Source organism: Acinonyx jubatus, chromosome D1, assembly GCF_027475565.1.
Source record: "Acinonyx jubatus isolate Ajub_Pintada_27869175 chromosome D1, VMU_Ajub_asm_v1.0, whole genome shotgun sequence".
Lineage (NCBI taxonomy): Eukaryota > Metazoa > Chordata > Mammalia > Carnivora > Felidae > Acinonyx > Acinonyx jubatus.
In genome coordinates, this window is record NC_069390.1 from 26,059,964 (window position 1) to 26,067,459 (window position 7,496).

Sequence of the window (7,496 nt, forward strand, 5' to 3'; positions counted from 1 at the left end):
GCCAAAGTCGGACGCTCAACCGACTGAGCCACCCAGGTGCCCCAGCCATTGAACATTTATTGAGCATCTACATTAATTGCAGAACCAACAGCTGGGGACAACAGCAATACAAAAATGTATATAATGTACATAAAGCATGAGCTTTTCCGTAACGAGCTTATATGCTCAGCAGTGAAAGACAACAGATGGCCATACACAGCTCAGAGGCATCCCTCACACTTCTTTCTTTTAGATGGAGATAACGCTTGTGGGGTTTTTGTGAATTATCATGGAGGAACAAGACAACAGAGAAGAGTAAAAGTCACTCTGGGAAGTCTGGAGGGGTGTACCTGCCCTCCAAGGCTGACACTAGGAAGACAACTTGTCCTCGACAGAAGATCCACTCAAAGATGAACTTCTGGACAAAAGACTTCTATGGCAGTGCCGATTCCCTCTTCAAGTCTGGTCTACCTCTGTGCAAACAGCACTCTTGTAGGTACCCGAACCCGTGCCTTCCCTTTGCAGGAAAACGTGACCGTGCGACAAGCCGGTGGCTGTGGGCCTGACTCAGTGACATCCACCGGTCCCCTGCAGGCTGTAAGATAGTGTGCAGCTCTTCTGGACTCTGCTTCTCGAACCTCACGCTCAGCAATGCCAGCATTTGTGACTGGCAGATGGCAATTCCTCGTTTATTACTTTTGGAGTGTGTGAAGACTGGGGGCAGGGGCCTGGGCAGAAACCACCATCTAGATCGGAGGCAGGAGACCAGGTACTGGTCACATGGAAGTGTTGGTTTCTCCCGGGCATCTCAAGTTGCACAATGATGAACACTGGGGAAGACGCTTTACTGTCATCACCCCGATGGCTCGGCAGGTGCTCTCTGAGAGAGGAGGTGGAAAAAGATGCTGCCCAGATCCACGACTGGTGTCATGGAAGGCATTGCAGACCTGCTCAAGTGACATTCAAACAAGTAAGGAATCTGATGAACCTCCGAGCTCAGGCCGAACGCACAGGTCCCTTCTTACAGACCGCGTCGGATGTCCCCAGGGGGCTTTGCCTCCAGCTTTCTTTGGGTGGCTTGTTTCTCAGGTGAAGCACCCAGAGGAAACCCTGCCCCTCTCCCCCACCTCCCCATGCAAGGGTCACCTGCTGGGACACACAGAAGCCAGGCCATTTTTAGGTGTAGGCTAGGGCTGGGAGGGAGGGCTGCGTCTACTTCTAGTTCTCGCTTCTTGCCTTATGCCAGGGTGAGTGCAGCCTGATTCCTGATTCCTCTCTGAGCTGCCTCCCTCCCTCATCAATTCTAGCTGGTAGAGAGAAGGCCCCGGGCCAAGGACCCTTGCACTGAGGGCAAACACGTTCCTGTTATTTGACTGACTCCTTTTCCAGCTTTGTCCCTTCGGGAGCCAAAGTCCTAGATGGTGGAGAAGCACCAAGAAGCAACCTTTGCCTTTCATCCAGGGGACACGTAATGAAGTGATAATGAACAAATAACTCAACCCACCATCCCTGTCAATCCTATCCCCTCCTTAAGTCCCCACCATATAGAGGAGAGAAGAACTTCTATGCAGGAATTGGAATGAACGAGTCGCTCAGAGTATGAATGGGGAGAACTTTCCATGGCCACTTCTTCATATTTGCAATTGCAGCCCCTTCTTCTGATATCATGTATACAAAGGGGAGGGCAAAGCTAGCTGTGTGGACGCTGTGGCCCAACCCACACCTGACGCCCGAATGGAGTTTATGAAAAAAACCAGAGCACTACCAGTTATCGCCATCCGGGTTTCTGGGGGCCCTGACATTTTCATGACTAAGAGAAGTGCAGTAGCACAGTGACTGAGAGCTTGGGCCCAGTAGCCAGACCCCCTACGTTCGAATCTGAGCTCCATCACTTACCAGCTCTGTAGCCTTGGACAAGTTACTCAAATTCCCTATGGCTTAAAAGAGGGATAATACCAGCATTACTTCATAAGGTTGGCGGATGGATTAAACAAGGTGAGTATACAGGAAACAGAAGGTCCTGGTGCGGGCACAACCTAGCGCTCAGTTCGTATTTACTATTGTTACTAATTGTGGTGATCGTTATCTCAGAACTATACAACGCACTGCAAAGTAACCAGTGCAGAAGGTACAAGAGCTCTCTCTAACTGTCAAGAAAGGTTGTGGGGAAGAAAGACGAACTTAGAGGCACCTCCAAAGGACCCTGGCAATGACACCAGAGCAAATGGGAATAGTCTCTCCCGGCTGGAGTTTTGCAGTTAACCTATACTCTCAAAAGCTGCAGATTCGAGGAAGAGTTTTGGGGCCCGAGTTTTGCAAATCGCCTCCTCAGTGACTCAGCCCTCCCCACCCACCTAGGACCTGTCTGCCCACACTTGCACTTAGGAGGGCCACTTGCCTCGGGTGGACACACCCAGGCAGCCAGTGCACAGCACTCGGGAAAGTCTGGCTTCGGGATGTTCTTTTCCCCCACGACACCCTCCCCTCGTTCCTCGCTTGCCTGCCCCGTGTCTGAGTCTCACTGGGCAGACGATCCCTGGGTAGGCAGGAGCTGTCCCAGGTGTGGGCAACTCCAGACTTGGCGAGCTCTATGGCGAGGAGGCACGGTTTGCTATTTCCAGTGTGGCTTTCCCATCAGACATCGGGCTTCCCCATCAGAAGGCTTGCCCCTTCAGGGGCTGCAGGAGACCCACAGAGAAGGCAAGAATCTTCTGTGAAGCTCTTCAGCTTCTCTCCCAGCCGCCACCACCTTCACCTTCCAGAAGCAGGGGGGTCAGGAGGGTGCTCAAGGAATCCAACCTCGGAGCAGCATCTCCAAAATAACCGGACCTCCAAGTGGGCTGCTGCTGGGGAGTGTTTTATTTTGAGGCTTAAATTTAGGGGTTGGAGTCATCATCTGCCTGGCTCCCACTCCCTTCTTGGCCCAAGAAGCTAGTAACCCTGTCCTCAGACAGACGTACCCAGCCACAGCAAGCAGCCACCAAAACCACAAACAGACGGGTGATCTCCCTGTTTGGGGCAGACCAAATAAGAACCCCGTGGTGGGCAGCTGACTGGCCAAGCGCCCTTCTCCGCCCTGCCCTGAGCAAAACAGCCATCTCCACTGTTACCATAAACACACAGATGTATTTGCATCCTATGCATGCTGTCCAGCATGCTTCTGTACACAAGACAAAGTTATTTCTATATCTGGATATTCATTTCAGTTCAACAGTTACCAGTAGCTAGGACCACCCCTCGGATCTGGGACCACCAAAAAAAAAAAGAAAGAAAAGAAAAAGAAAGAAAGAAAGAAAGAAAGAAAGAAAGAAAGAAAGAAAGAGAAAGAAAGAAAGAAAGAAAGAAAGGAAGGAAGGAAGGAAGGAAGGAAGGAAGGAAGGAAGGAAGGAAGGAAGGAAGAAAGAAAGAAAGAAAGAAAGAAAGAAAGAAAGAAAGAAAGAAAGAAAGAAAAAGAATGTTATACAATCCCTAATGTCAGAGGGCTCCCACAGTGCTGAAGAGGACGGATAATAGAAGATATGATGGTTTTGGGTTTTCCCCTTTTCTAGAAGTGTGGCCCCAAAAGATAAAAAGGCCTCCCTGCATGGTTTTACGGTGGGGTTTTAAGGCTAATTAACTGGGGCCCTATGAGGACCAGATACCACATAGTCAGAGGTGAGGTTACTGGAATGGCCGCCATCTCATGATACCAGATTCTCAATGTGGGGTGGCTTTACCCACCACCACCACCAATTTGGCAAAGCCTGGAGGCATTTTTGGTTGTCACAACTCTGGGAGGGCAGGTGCACTACCAGAATCCAGTATGTGGAAGCCAGAGATACATGGTCGCCCGTTAGCTAGGAAACCATATAATACTACATACACCATGAGCTAGCTAGTCAGGGGTGAGGAACTGTGGCCTTCTGACATGGGCCCCCCCAGTGCCCAAACTACCTGGTGCACCAAGGAGGCACGGGGTAAACGTTTGTTGAATACACTGTCTATTTGACTAACATATTAGAGAGCGGGTAAATTAACAGCAGGGTAACAGAAATACACACACCTTTTTCATTCTGTTTTTTTTTCACGTATTCAAATCCTATCTTGTCCCTATTGCCACTTCCTCTCCTCCATGGATTCCTCCAGTCTCCTTTGCTCAGCTCAGCATTTCTGTCTCAGCTCAGAAATGCTGTTAGCCTCACAGTCTAAAATGGCCCGGCTATCGATCAGTGCTACATGCTTTTTCTGCAGCACCCCAAGGTTCTTGGCTCTAAGTACCAACCTCAGACACGCAATTCCTCTGTAGTACCCAGCACAGTGTGGGACCCGCAGAAGACACCTGATAAATTCTTAAGGACTGACCAGCAATATTCACATTACATGTAGACACATGGGCTCCGACACATACATACTTAGAAGCACACCCACAATGGATGCATGCCCACATCTAGCAAGCAAGGGTCAAATACATAGCTCGTCTTGGTACTTCACATATTGGAGAGATCAAGAAGTGGAGAGCAGAGGAATATTAAATATTTCTCTCCAAAGCACACATTTTCGGAAACAGACATCAATGTAATCAGGCACTCGATTAAGGAGTTGTAAGGATGTGAATTCATTTATGTAAGATGCTTGTGAAGTTTTTGACTTCTAATCACACGAAGCTATACATTTATTGGTAGAAAAGTATATAGACACTTCGTCAAAATATATACCATGCGTCAACTGGTAGAACATTTGCACACTGGAAATCCTGACTGTCCTAGAAAATTTGGCATGCACCATCACTTTATCCACGCCAAGCCAGATTCCACAACCACAGACTAGGAAACACCCCTTCCTAACTCTGCCGGATTGGTCTGGCTTCCCAAACCCTTGATGGCCAGCTTTTGGGGAGTACACTTAAAAAAATTTTTTTAACGTTTATTTATTATTGAAAGACAGAGTCAGAGCATGAGCAGGGGAGGGGCAGAGAGAGAGGGAGACACAGAATCCAAAGCAGGCTCCAGGCTCCGAGGTGTCAGCACAGAGCCCGAGGCAGGGCTTGAACCCACAAACCGCGAGATCGTGACCTGAGCCGAAGTCAGACGCTTAACCGATTGAGCCACCCAGGTGCCCCTGGGGGAGCACATTTTTTAAAGAAAATATCTCAACTTGCTCAGCGTGTGAAAAGTGGGGTTTGAATTTAAGGTAGGAGGCACTAGTCTACCCTGATGATTCTAAAGAACACTAGTGTGCTTCCCATTCAAGCAGGGACACAAAGGAAATTGACTCATCTGCTTCTCACTGTGCAATCCCCCAGAATTTCTTTCTGAAGCAAAAAAGATCCCCTTTGAGAAACATGCTTTGTCTGTCAGCATCTGCCACCTGCTTCATCTCTTCTTTCACAAGAGTCACTTCCTTTTTAGACTCTGGGTGGAGTTGGCTGAACAGAGGTGCTGGGGAAACACAGCTCAGACCTAGCTGAGCCCCAGCCCCAGCCCAGCCTCAGCCCCAGCCCAGCCTCAGCCCCAGCCCAGCCCTCAGCCTCAGCACAGCCCCAACCCCAGCCCAGACCCAGCCCAGCCCCAGACTCAGCCCCAGCACAGCCCAGACCCAGCCCTAGCCCCAGCCCCAGCCCAGCCTCAGCCCCAGCCCCAGCCCCAGCCCTCAGCCTCAGCACAGCTCCAACCCCAGCCCAGACCCAGCACAGCCCCAGACTCAGCCCCAGCACAGCCCAGCCCCAGCCCCAGCCCTGCCCCAGCCCCAGACCAGCCTCAGCCCCAGTCCTAGCCCCAGCCTCAGCCCCAGCCCCAGCCCAGCCTCAGCCCCAGCCCAGCCCTCAGCCTCAGCACAGCCCCAACCCCAGCCCAGACCCAGCCCAGCCCCAGCCACAGCCCCAGCCCAGCCCCAGCCACAGCCCCAGCCCAGCCCCAGCCACAGCCCCAGCCCAGCCCAGCCACAGCCCCAGCCCAGCCCCAGCCCCAGCCCAGCCCCAGCCAGGACCTAGTGATGGGGAGATACAGCACCAGCCCACCTCCACTCTGTCAGGGAACCCCAGCTTGGAACTAACAGCCTGGACACTAAGACTGATCTCAAATCCCACCTGGGAGACTGCTCCACTCTGCCTTTCAGTTCAAGATCCTTGACTTTTGTAGAAACCCATGTCAGCCTGCCACCCGGGTCCTCAAGACTTTCCCTCTCTGGGGCACATACAGTCTGCTAAACAAACACTGAAGGTTTCCAGTGAGCATGTGAGGAGGGGCTTTCTGGGTCAACGCATCCAAAATGCTGGCAGAATTGGGGTGAGGGCTTCCGCAGGCAGGCCCTCTTTCTTCATTTTCAGGCAGAGGACATTGCCCTAACTTGTCTCTTAGACAAGGAACAGCCTCTCCCTTTTTTCCAAGCCTGCAAATGAGAGCATGTCTAGAAGGGCAGCTGGACGCTGATAAGGGAATTGACTTATTTTAGTAACAAATAACTAGGTTGGCATCTCTTGACAGCTGTGGCCAAGCCTAGGGAGAGAGAGTCCAGGGTAGGGCAGGGTAGAGCAGCCGGGAGTCCACAGCCTGCCAGGCGGAGCGAGAAAGCCATTCACACCAGGCTTCACGTTAGCTGGTCACAAGGGATGGGGAGGATATGGGAACGACATACGCATGCAATTTCCAAAGCAGTGAATCAAAGGGGCGTTAACATTGGAGTTCAACACGGGGTGGGGGGGTGTTAGACAATGGGGAATCCCAGCTCCACCATTTACTAGCTGTGTGTCCTTGGGCAAGTCATAACACCTCCCTGAGTCTCAGTTTCTTGATCTAGAAAATGGGGTTAACTAAACATATTTAGCACGTCATGAGGCTTCCATAGAATAACCTATTCAAACCCCCTGGCGGAATGCCTAGCACAAAGCCAGTGCTCAGTAAATGCATTTCCTGGGACTTAGAACCCTACTTTGCAATAGGAGCGTCAGGCTTTTACAACAGGGGTGCTCTTACCTCTGAGGGATTTAGCCATCCTCCAAGGAGGCCCTAGAGGCCCTAGGACAGTACAGAGCCTCTTCCTCGAGAAGCACTTTTGTTTTGTGGTAAGAAATATATACCATTATTCTTTATCTTAAGCTCAAACCGTGTATATTATAGAGGAAAATAAAAAATTGTAGTGAATGTGGAAGGTAGCATTTAGGGTGTGAAACCAGTGTTACGCTCACCCCGGGGACAGAGGTGGAGTCCTTGGTGATGGGGGTATTTCAGAGCCCCGTGGATGGAAGATGTCCAGCCCTAAGTCTGCTGCGAGAGAGAAAGTCACTCCTCCCTCCTATTCAGGGTCTGCTTCCTCCATGGGAAAAAGAAGGGTTTTTCTAAATGGTCCTTGGAGTCCCCATTGGTGAGTCTATGACAATGAGTCAAGAAATACTTGTTGAATGAATGGAAGGGGATCTGTCATAACTTAAGAATTTCGTGCTGCCCATGCTGCTTCTGCGTGGGGCAATTTGGAAGAAAATGGAACCATTTCTTACTGGCCGCCAGCCTCACACACACCTACTTGGCACGGCGCCTTGGCAG

The 7,496-nt window shown here is 50.9% G+C and overlaps 1 protein-coding gene across 19 annotated transcripts in view; it reads right to left on the reverse strand.

Moving 5' to 3' along the window:
- Window positions 1-7,496, reverse strand: part of CD44 (CD44 molecule (Indian blood group)) — an 87,763-nt gene that overhangs the window by 77,486 nt on the left and 2,781 nt on the right. The gene's annotated exons all lie outside the window — the stretch shown is intronic.